Below are 10660 nucleotides of genomic sequence, written 5' to 3' on the forward strand. Positions count from 1 at the left end.
GATGAGTAGATTGCAAAAATTTTCTCCCATTCTGTAGGTTGCCTGTTCACTCTGATGGTAATTTCTTTTGCTGTGCAGAAGCTCTTTAGTTTAATTAGATCTCATTTGTCAATTTTGGCTTTTGTTGCCATTGCTTTTGATGCTTTAATCATGAAGTCCTTGCCCATGCCTATGGCCTGAATGGTATTGCCTAGGCCTTCTTCTAGGGTTTTTATGGTTTTACATCTAACATTTAAGTCTTTAATCCATCTTGAATTAATTTTTGTCTAAGGTGTAAGGAAGGGATCCAGTTTCAGCTTTCTACATATGGCTAACCAGTTTTCCCAGCATCATTTATTAAATAGGGAATCCTTTCCCCATTTCTTGTTTTTGTCAGCATTGTCAAAGATCAGATGGTTATAGATGTGTAGTATTATTTCCGAGGGCTCTATTCTGTTCCATTGGTCTATATCTCTGTTTTTGTACCAGTACCATGCTGTTTTGGTTACTGTAGCCTTGTGGTATAGTTTGAAGTCACGTAGTGTGATGCCTCCAGCTTTGTTCTTTTGTCTTTGGATTGTCTTGGCAATGTGGGCTCTTTTTTGCTTCCATATGAACTTTAAAGTAGTTTTTTCCAATTCTGTGAAGAAAGTCATTGGTAGCCTGATGGGGATGGTATTGAATCTATAAATTACCTTGGGAAATATGGCCATTTTCATAATATTGATTCTTCCTATCCATGAGTATGAAATGTTCTTCCATTTGTTTGTGTCCTCTTTTATTTCATTGAGCAGTGGTTTGTAGTTCTCCTTGAAGAAGTCCTTCACATCCTTTATAAGTTGAATTCCTAGGGATTTTATTCTCTTTGAAGCAATTGTGAATGGGATTTCAATCATGATTTGGCTCTCTGTTTGTCTGTTATTTGTGTATAGGAATGCTTGTGATTTTTGCACATTGATTTTGTATCCTGAGACTTTGCTGAAGTTGCTTATCAGCTTAAGGAGATTTTGGGCTGAGACAATAGGGTTTTCTAAATATACAATCATGTCATCTGCAAACAGGGACAATTTGACTTCCTCTTTTCCTAATTGAATACACTTTATTTCTTTCTCTTGCCTGACTGCCCTGGCCAGAACTTCCAACACTATGTTGAATAGGAGTGGTGAGAGAGGGCATCCCTGTCTTGTGCCAGTTTTCAAAGGGAATGCTTCCAGTTTTTGCCCATTTAGTGTGATATTGGTTGTGGGTTTTTCATAAATAGCTCTATTATTTTGAGATATGTCTCATCAATACCTAATTTATTGAGAGTTTTTAGCATAAAGGGCTGTTGAATTTTGCCAAAGGCCTTTTCTGCATCTATTGATATAATCATGTGGTTTTTGTCTTTGGTTGTGTTTATATGCTGGATTACGTTTATTGATTTGTGTATGTTGAACCAGTCTTGCATCACAGGGATAAAGCCCACTTGATCATGGTGGATAAGCTTTTTGATGTGCTGCTGGATTCGGTTTGCCAGTATTTTATTGAGGATTTTTGCATTGATGTTCATCAGGGCTATTGGTCTAAAATTCTCTTTTTTGTGTGTATGTCTTTGCCAGGCTTTGGTATCAGGATGATGTTGGCCTCATAAAATGAATTAGGGAGGATTCCCTCTTTTTCTATTGATTGCAATAGTTTCAGAAGAAATGGTACCAGCTCCTCTTTGTACTTCTGGTAGAATTCGGCTGTGAATCCATCTGGTCTTGGACTTTTTTTTGGTTGGTAGGCTATTTATTATTGCCTCAATTTCAGAACCTGTTATTGGTCTCTTCAGGGATTAAACTTCCTCCTGGTTTAGTCTTGGGAGGGTATATGTGTCCAGGAATTTATCCGTTTCTTCTAGATTTTCTAGTTTATTTGCATAGAGGTGTTTATAGTATTCTCTGATGGTAGTTTGTATTTCTGTGGGATCGGTGGTGATATCCCCTTTATCATTTTTTATTGCATCTATTTGATTCTTCTCTCTTTTCTTCTTTATTAATCTTGCTAGCGGTCTATCAATTTTATTGATGTTTTCAAAAAACCAGCTCCTGGATTCATCGATTTTTTGAAGGGTTTTTTGGGTCTCTATCTCCTTCAGTTCTGCTCTGATCTCAGTTATTTCTTGCCTTCTGCTAGCTTTTGAATGTGCTTGCTCTTGCTTCTCTAGTTCTTTTAATTGTGATGTTAGGGCGTCAGTTTTAGATCTTTCCTGCTTTCTCTTGTGGGCATTTAGTGCTATAAATTTTCCTCTACACACTGCTTTAAATATGTCCCAGAGATTCTGGTATGTTGTGTCTTTGTTCTCATTGGTTTCAAAGAACATCTTTATTTCTGCCTTCATTTCGTTATGTACCCAGTAGTCATTCAGGAGCAGGTTGTTCAGTTTCCATGTAGTTGAGCGGTTTTGAGTGAGTTTCTTAATCCTGAGTTCTAGTTTGATTGCACTGTGGTCTGAGAGACAGTTTGTTATAATTTCTGTTCTTTTACATTTGCTGAGGAGTGCTTTACTTCCAACTATATGGTCAATTTTGGAATAAGTGTGATGTGGTGCTGAGAAGAATGTATATTCTGTTGATTTGGGGTGGAGAGTTCTGTAGATGTCTATTAGGTCCACTTAGTGCAGAGCTGAGTTCAATTCCTGGATATCCTTGTTAACTTTCTGTCTCATTGATCTGTCTAATGTTGACAGTGAGGTGTTAAAGTCTCCCATTATTATTGTGTGGGAGTCTAAGTCTCTTTGTAGTCTCTAAGGACTTGCTTTATGAATCTGGGTGCTCCTGTATTGGGCGCATATATATTTAGGATAGCTACCTCTTCTTGTTGAATTCATCTCTTTACCATTATGTAATGGCCTTCTTTGTCTGTTTTGATCTTTGTTATTTTGATTGCTGTATTTTGAGCTTATGTGTGTCTCTTTATGTGAGATGGGTCTCCTGAATATATCACACTGATGGGTCTTGACTCTTTATCCAGTTTGCCAGTCTGTGTCTTTTAATTGGAGAATTTAGCCCATTCACATTTAAGGTTAATATTGTTATATGTGAATTTGATCTTGTCATTATGATGTTAGCTGGTTGTTTTGCTCATTAGTTGATGCAGTTTCTTCCTAGCATTGATGGTCTTTACAATTTGGCATGTTTTTGCAGTGGCTGGTACAGGCCACTGTACCAGTTTTCCAAGTTTAGTGCTTCCTTCAGGAGCTCTTGTAAGGCAGGTCTGGTGGTGACAAAATCTCTCAGCACTTGTTTGTCTGTAAAGGATTTTATTTCTCCTTCACTTATGAAGCTTAGTTTGGCGAATATGAAATTCTGGGTTGAAAATTCTTTACTTTAAGAATGTTGAATATTGGCCCCCACTCTCTTCTGCCAAGAGATCTGTTGTTAGTCTGATGGGCTTCCCTTTGTGGGTAGCCCGAGGTTTCTCTCTGGCTGCCCTTAACATTTTTTCCTTCATTTCAACTGGTGAATCTGACAATTATGTGTGTTGGAGTTGCTCCTCTTGAGGAGTATCTTTGTGGTGTTCTCTGTATTTCCTGAATTTGAATGTTGGCCTGCCTCACTAGGTTGGGGAAGTTCTCCTGGATAATATCCTGAAGAGTGTTTTCCAACTTGGTTCCATTCTCCCCGTCACTTTCAGGTACACAAATCAGATGTAGATTTGGTCTTTTCACATAGTCCCATATTTCTTGGAGGCTTTGTTCATTTCTTTTTACTCTTTTTTCTCTAAACTTCTCTTCTCACTTCATTTCATTCATTTGATCTTCAATCACTGGTACCGTTTCTTCCACTTGATCAAATCGGCTACTGAAGCTCATGCATGTGTCACGTAGTTCTCGTGCCATGGTTTTCAGCTCCATCAGGCCATTTAAGGACTTCTCTACACTGTTTATTCTAGTTAGCCATTCATCTAATCTTTTTTCAAGGTTTTTAACTTTTTTGCAATGGGTTCGAACATCCTCCTTTAGCTCCGAGAAGTTTGTTATTACCGATCATCTGAAGCCTTCTTCTCTCAACTTGTCAAATTCATTGTCCGTCCAGCTTTGTTCCATTGCTGGTCAGGAGCTACATTCCTTTGGAGGAGAAGAGGCACTCTGATTTTTAGAATTTTCAGTTTTTCTGCTCTGGTTTCTCCGCATCTTTGTGGTTTTATCTACCTTTGGTCTTTGATGATGGTTACATACAGACAGGGTTTTGGTGTGGATATCCTTTCTGTTTGTTAGTTTTCCTTCTAACAGTCAGGACCCTCAGCTGCAGGTCTGTTGGAGTTTGCTGGAGGTCCACTCCAGACCTTGTTTGCCTGGGTATCACCAGCGGAGGCTGCAGAACAGCAAATATTGCAGAACAGCAGATGTTGCTGCCTGATCCTTCCTCTGGAAGCTTCATCTCAGAGGGGCAACTGGCTGTACGAGGTGTCAGTCAGCCCCTACTGGGAAGTGTCTCCCAGTTAAGCTACTCGGGGCTCAGGGACCCACTTGAGGAGGCAGTCTGTCCATTCTCAGATGTCAAACTCCATGCTGGGAGAACCACTACTCTCTTCAAAGCTGTCAGACAGGGACATTTAAGTCTGCAGAAGTTTCTGCTGCCTTTTGTTCAGCTATGCCCTGCCCCTAGAGGTGGAGTCCACAGAGGCAGGCAGGCCTCCTTGAGCTGTGTTGGGCTCCGCCCAGTTTGAGCTTCCTGGATGCTTTGTTTACCTACCTACTCAAGCCTCAGCAATGGCGGATGCCCCTCCCCCAGCCTCGCTGCTGCCTTGCAGTTCGATCTTAGACTGCTGTGCTAGCAGTGAGTGAGGCTCCGTGGGTGTGGGACCCTCTGAGCCATGTGCGGGATATAATCTCCTGGTGTGCCGTTTGCTAAGGCTGTTGGAAAAGCACAGTATTGGGGGGTAGTGTCCCAATTTTCCAGGTACCTTCTGTCATGGCTTACCTTTGCTAGGAAATGGAATTCCCTGACCCCTTGCACTTCCCAGGTGAGGTGATGCCCCACCCTGCTCCATGGGCTGCACCCACTCTCTGACAAGCCCCAGTGAGATGAACCTGGTACCTCAGTTGGAAATGCAGAAATCACCCATCTTCTGCATCATTCACAATGGGAGCTGCAGACTGGAGCTGTTCCTGTTCGGCCATCTTGGAATCTCCTCCCTCTAATTTCTTTTATTTATAATCACATTTTGTGGAGCTCCTTTGATGTCAATTCAAATGATTTTTGACAAAGATGAATAAGCAATGCCAAGGATTATTAATTACCCTTTCAACAAGTTGTGCTTGAGCAATATATATTTGTAGGCAAAACAATTAAACAAAAAAGAAACATACAAACCTCAATCTAAACTACCTCACACCTTACACAAAAGTAAATTCAAATTGAATTTTCGAATTTACACTGGACAGTATTCTCCACAGAAACAAACAGAAGAATATTATATATATGTATGTATGTATAATAGATACATAAGCTATACACATACATATATACTTTTACATACACATACATATGTATAAAGCCAATTATAAATTCCAGTTTGAATCTGAAGGTCTAAGAAACAGAGCAATTGATGGTGTAAGTTCCAGTATGGGTTCAAGCCTGAAGGCAGGAGAAGACTGATATCTCAGCTCAAAGAAAGTCAGAGAAAGAGAATCCTTCCTACTTCTACCTTTTTGTTCTTTTCAAGCCTCTAGTGGATTGAATGAGATCCATTCACATTAGAGAGGGCATTCTGATTTACTCAGGCTACAGTTTCAAATGTTGATCTTATACAAAAACACCCCCACAGACATATCCAGTATAATGTTTAACCAAATATCTGGGCACCCTGTAGTTCAATCAAGTTGACATATAAAATGACTATAATAGAATTAAATGTAAATTTTTTTTTTTGGTAAAAGAATGGTAAATATTTAAAATCTAGGTCTAGGCAAAGAGTTCATAGACTTGATATCATAAGCCAATCCATACAGAGAAAATAGATACATTTGTCTCTTTAAAATTATAAACTTTCACTGTCTGAAACACATGTAAAAAGTATAAAAGCCAAATTAAAGAGTGAGAGAAGACATTTTTCAAAGCACACATTCAGTAATAAACTGATATCTAGAATATATTAAAAATAACTCTCAAAACTCAAAATGTAACAAAAAAGGCAATCAAATTAGATAATGGGTAAAATATATTAACTGACATTTCACCAAATAGGGTATACAGATAACAGATATGCACATGAAAAGATTTCAACATTATTTAGTGATCAGCAATGCAGGTTAAAATCACAAAGAGATATCACTGCGTAACAGAATAGCTAAAATAAAAAATAGTGACAACAACAAATACAGGTGAGAAAACAAAGGATCTGTATTATTCATATATTTGCTCCTTGGAATATAAAATTGTACAGCCACTCTAGAAAAAGTTTAGAATTTTTTTAATTTCAACTAAACATGCAGTTATCATATTGCTCTACAATCGCCCTCTTGGACATTTTCTAGATAAATGAAAATTTATATTCACACCCAAACCTGAACATGAATGTTCATAGTAGCTTTACTTATAATACGTAAAAAATTGGCATTAGCATAGAAGTATCTCTACAGGTAAATGTTCAAAAAAACATGGAACACACATACCATATAATAAAAGCACTAAAAGGGAATGAACTATTGATTCACACTACTATTTAGATGAATCTTCAGGAAGTTATGCTGGGTGAAAAAAGCTAATCCAAAAATTTAAATATTGTATGATTTTATTTATATAACTTTTGAAATGACAACATTTTTTAAATAGACAACAGATTACTGATTGGCAAGGATTAGCTGTGAGGGAACTATGGTTATAAAAAGGAAACGTGAAGGATCCTTCTGATAATGAAACTGTTCAGTATCTGACTCTGGGTGTGGATGCTATAACTTGCATATGTGATAAAATTGTATTTTGTTGAGGATTTTTGCATCTATATTTATCAAAAATACTGGCCCAAGTTTTCTTTTTTTGTTGTGTCTCTGCCAGGTCTTGGTATCAGGATGATGCTGGCCTCATAGAATGAGTTAGGAAAGAATCTCTCCTTCTCAATTTTTTGGACTAGTTTTAGTAGGAATAATACCAGCTTTTCTTCATACATCTGGTAAAATTTAGTAGTGATTCTGTCTGGTCCTGGGCCTTTTGTTGTTGGTAGGCTTTTGATTACAGAATCAATTCCAGAACTCATTTTTGGTCCGTTCAGGAATTCAGTTTCTTCCTGGTTCAATCTTGGGAGCTTGTATATTTTCAGAATTTTTTTTTATTTCATCTAGGTTTTCTAGATTGTGTGCATAAAAGTGTTTATAGTAGTCTCTGAGAGGTTTTTGTATTTCTGTTGCAGTTGGTGGTAATGTCCCATTTGTCATTTCTGATTGTGTTTATTTGGATCTTCTCTCTTTTTTATTAGTCCAGCTATCAGTCTATCAATCTTATTTACTCTCTCAATAAACCAAACTCTTTTGTATTCTTTTTAACTAATTTTACATTTTAAATTTTTGTGAGTATGTACTAAGTGTATATATTTATGGGTTACAAGGGACATTGTATGCCTTTTTTGATAAGGCATACAATGTGTAATAATCATATTAGGGTAAATATTGTATCTATCATCTCAATAATTTATCATTTGTGTTTTAAACAATCCAATTATAATTTTTAAGTTATTTTTAAATGTACAATTAAATTATTTTTTGCTATAGTCACCCTGCTGTGCTAGCAAATACCAGGTCTTATTTATTCTGTCTAAATACTTTTTTGCATCCATTAACCATCCTCACTTTTCACTTCCCCGCCCCTACCTCACTGACTACCCTTCCCAGCCTCTGGTAATCATCCTTCTACTTTCTATCTCCATGAGTTCAATTGTTTTAATTCTTAGCTCCCACAGATAAGTAGAATATGTGATATTTGTCTTTTGGTGCCTGGCTTATTTTACTTAATATAATAACCTCCAGTTCCATCCGTGTTGTTGCAAGTGACAGGATATCATTCTTTGTTAGTACTGAATAATTTGTTGTGTATATGTACCATGTTTTCTTTATCCATTCTTTTGTTGATGGATTCTTAGGTTGCTTCCAAGTCTTGGCTATTATGAATAGTGCTTCAATAAACATGGTGGTGCAGATATCTCTTCCATATACTGATTTGCTTTCTTTTGAGTATATACCTAGGAGTGGCATTGGTATACAATAGAGTGGTAACTCTGTTTTTAGTTTTTTGAGGACCCTCTAAACTGTTCTCCCTCGTGGTTGTAATAATTTACATTTCCATTAACAATGTAAAGGGCTCCCTTTTCTCTGCATCCTCACCAGCACTTTTTATTGCCTGTCTTTTGGATATAAGCCATTTTAAGTGGAGTGAGATAATATCTCATTGTAGTTTTGATGTGCATTTCCCTGGCAATAAATAATATTGAGAACTTTTTACTATAACTGTTCACAATTTCTCTTCTTTTTGAAGAAATGTCTATTCAAATATTTTGCCCATTTTTTGATTGGATTTGTAGATTTGTGTTTTCTAATAACACTGTAACACCACAGTTAGAATGTTATAATATTCTGGGTTTTGCTGTAGTTCTTACTATTACTAGTGAGTTTTGTACCTTCATGTGATTACTTAATGCTCATGAATGTCCTTTTCTTTCTGATTGAAGTACTCCCTTTAGCATTTCTTGGAGTCTGGTGTTGATGAAATCCTTCAGCTTTTGTTGGTCTTGGAAAGTCTTTATTTCTTCATGTTTGAAGAAGTTTTTTTCTTTTTTCCAGATATACTATTCAAAGGTAAAATGTTTTTTTTTTTTTTCCTTCAGCACTTTAAATATGTCATGCCATTCTCTGCTGGCCTGTAAAGTTTCCACTGAGAAGTCTGCTGCCAGATGTATTGGAGGAGTTGCATTGTATGTTATTTGTTTCTTTTTTCTTGCTGCTTTTAGGATCCTTTCTTTATCTTTAACCTTTGGGAGTTTGATTATGAAATGTCTTCAGATAGTCTTTTTTGGGTTAAATCTGCTTGGTGTTCTATAACCTTCTTGTACTTGGATATAGATATCCTTCTCTAGGTTTGGGAAGTTCTCTGTTATTATCCCTTTGAATATTCTTTACATCCCTATCTTTTTCTCTACCTCTTCTTTAAATTCTCAGATTTTCCCCGAGGCTATTTTTAAATCCTGTAGGCTTGCTTCATTTTTTAACCTTTTTTTATTGTGTCTCCTATGTCTATGTATTTTCAAATAGCCTATCTTTAAGCTCACACATTCTTTCTTCTGCTTGATAGTCCTCATATTAAAAGATTCTGATGCATTCTTAAGTATGCCAATTGCATTTGTCAGTTCCAGGATTTCTGTTTGATTCTTTTTAATTATTTCAATGTCTGTGTTAAATTTATTTGATAGAATCTTAAGTTTCTTCTCTTTGTTATATTGAATTTCCTCGAGTTTCCTCAAAACTGATATTTTGTATTGTCTGTCTGAAAGGTCATATATCTCTGTTGCTTCAGGATTGGTCCCTAGAGGCTTATTTAGTTCATTTGGTGAGGTCATGTTTTCTTGGATGGTGTTGATGCTTGTAGATATTGTTTGGTGTCTGGGCATTGAAGAGTTAGGTATTTATTGTATTTTTCTCAGTTTGGGCTTGTTAGTACCCATCCTTCTTCAGAAGGCTTTGCAGATGTTCAAAAAGACTCGGATGTTGTGATCTAATTTGTATCTGCTTTCAGGGGCACCCCAAGACCATTAACACTGTAGTTCTTATAGACTTACAGAGGTACAAGGTCTTGGACAAGTTCCAGAATTCTCTTCATTACTAGGCAGATACTCTTGTTCTCTTCCCTTGCTCTATTCCAAACAAACAGAAGCTCTCTTTCAGTTCTAAGCCACCAGGAAGCAGGGGTGGTGTGACACAAGCAACCCTGTTGCCAACACCACCAGGACTGCACTGAATCAGAGCTGAAGTCACTACAGCACTGGGTCTTACCCCAAGGCCTGCTGTAACCACTCCCTGGCTGTGGCTTATGTTTGCTCAAGGGCCTGGGGCTCTACAATCAGCAGGTTGCAAAGTCAGCCAGACTTGCATCCTTATCTTCAGGGTGACAAGTTCCCTGAGGCCTCAGGTGGGTCCGAAGATGCCATCTGGGAGAGAAGGAGTAGAGTCAAAAAGCTTAGAAGTCTACCTGATGTTCTATTGTACTGCAGCTGAGCTGGCACTCAAGCCACAAGATGCAGACCTTCCCACTCTTCTCTCTACTTTCCAAAGACAGAGGATTCTTACCCCGTGGTCCCCACCCACCATAGGCCCATTGGGAGTATTGCTGGGCTACTGCTGATGTTCTGTTAAGGTCCAACGGCTCTTTGATCAGCTTGTGGTGAATGCTGCCTGGACTAGGACTCACCCTTTGGGGCTCCCCTCTGGGCCAGGGCAAGTCCAGAAATGCTGTCCAAGAGCAAAGGCCTACAACTGGGGATCCCAAGAGCCTGCTTAGTGCTCTATCCCCTTGTGGCAGAGCTAGTACTTACAGTGTAAAACGAAGTCCCCTTTACTGTTCCCTCCATTTTTCTCAAGCCGAAGGAGTCTCTCTCCATAGTCAGTCACTAAAGCTGGCAATGTGCCGAGTCTCCCCTGAAGCCTGCAAATCTCAGACTCACCCAACACCCT

This window comes from Pan paniscus, chromosome 13 (genome assembly GCF_029289425.2).
Source record: "Pan paniscus chromosome 13, NHGRI_mPanPan1-v2.0_pri, whole genome shotgun sequence".
Lineage (NCBI taxonomy): Eukaryota > Metazoa > Chordata > Mammalia > Primates > Hominidae > Pan > Pan paniscus.